At 31.4% G+C, this 1,479-nt stretch overlaps 1 protein-coding gene across 1 annotated transcript in view; it reads left to right on the top strand.

Annotated features, from left to right (window-relative positions):
• LOC110031476 (phosphatidylinositol 3,4,5-trisphosphate 3-phosphatase and protein-tyrosine-phosphatase PTEN2A-like) overlaps positions 1 to 1,479 on the top strand; it is a 114,317-nt gene that overhangs the window by 47,670 nt on the left and 65,168 nt on the right. The gene's annotated exons all lie outside the window — the stretch shown is intronic.

Here is a 1,479-nt window from a genome sequence, read left to right as displayed (position 1 = left end):
CTAAGAAGATCTTTAAATCTCTCCCAAGCTTCATATATCGACTCTCTATCAATCTGACAAAATGTTGTTATGTCATTTCAAAGTTTAGCAGTTTTGGATGGAGGGAAATATTTGGATAGAAATTTCTGTGTAAGTTCTCCCCAAGTACTAATAGATCCAGGTGCTAACAAATTTAACCACATCTTAGCTTTATCCCTAAGTGAAAAAGAAAAAAAAAAGTCTAAGTCTAATAGCATCGTTCGAAACTCTATCATATTTAAAGGTAGCACAAAGTTCTAAAAAACGAGCGAGGTGTAAATTAGGATCTTCATTTGGTGTACCTCCGAATTGATTATTTTGTACCATTTGGATAATAACAAGTTTGAGCTCAAATGAATTAGCAGCTGCATCAGGATTTTTGATAGATAAGTGAGTTTCATCTATTGTATGATTTGCATAATCTCGTAGAGGTCTAGGTTGATGTTCATTTTCTATTCCTTGATTTTTCACATTGTTTTCCATTGTGTCAGGATTTCTAGGTTCTTTTCTTAGTTTTCTAATTCTCCTAACAGTGCATTCTAATTCCGAATCGTAGGGTATAAACTTCTCAGGTCCAAATTTACGCATACAATTGAAATCAGTACACAAAAAAATAGTTAACTAAATAAGAAAATAAGTTGCAATTCAAGTAAAAGTTTTCTAATAGTCCTAATTTGTCCTTTACTCTAATTATGATTTGATTTTTTTTTAAATCTAATTTTTACTCCCTGGGAACAACGCGAAAAACTTGACAATGAAATTATATATGCTTAAAAATACTAGAATTTGATACTGCTGCTAGAAGATTTAAATCCCCGGTAACAGTGCCAAAAACTTGACAACTTTTATAAATTTGATAAAGATGTGTATAAAATACTCAATAATTGCAAGGTCACACTTATCAACGCAAGTATACGTATCGCTCAAGTAATACAGGGCTCTAATGGAGTCCTAGATATCGATCCCACAAGGAGTAATATTAGAGGCTACGAACTAAGATTTAAAAAATCAATAATGCAAGTATACGTATCGCTCAAGTAATATAGGGCTCTAATGGAGTCCTGGATATCGATCCCACAAGGAGTAATATTAGAGGCTACAAACTAAAATTTAAAAAATCAATACTTAATCACAACATTATAGTTCAATATACATATTTGTAAAAAATAAGTAATTGAAATAAAAACGTAATTTTAATAAACTCTTAATTAACTAATTCTACTAATAAAGTTTCTAATATGAAGTTCAATATATCAGAATGCTTCCTTCTCCATGTCAAGAAATTTAAGTGAATGGATAAACTGAATCAGTTCAAATTATATTGTGTCAAATAGGAGCATACCTATTATTATTCTTTAACCTTTGGACCAGACATAAAAAACATTGACTAATCCTATACTTGGTTACTGAATCTGCAGCTAGGCTGGGAGGATAACACATCTCACTTCGGAGCTTCCCCGT

This window comes from Phalaenopsis equestris, unplaced genomic scaffold, assembly GCF_001263595.1.
Source record: "Phalaenopsis equestris unplaced genomic scaffold, ASM126359v1 Scaffold000829, whole genome shotgun sequence".
NCBI lineage: Eukaryota > Viridiplantae > Streptophyta > Magnoliopsida > Asparagales > Orchidaceae > Phalaenopsis > Phalaenopsis equestris.
This window is presented reverse-complemented; position numbering and strand designations above follow the sequence as displayed.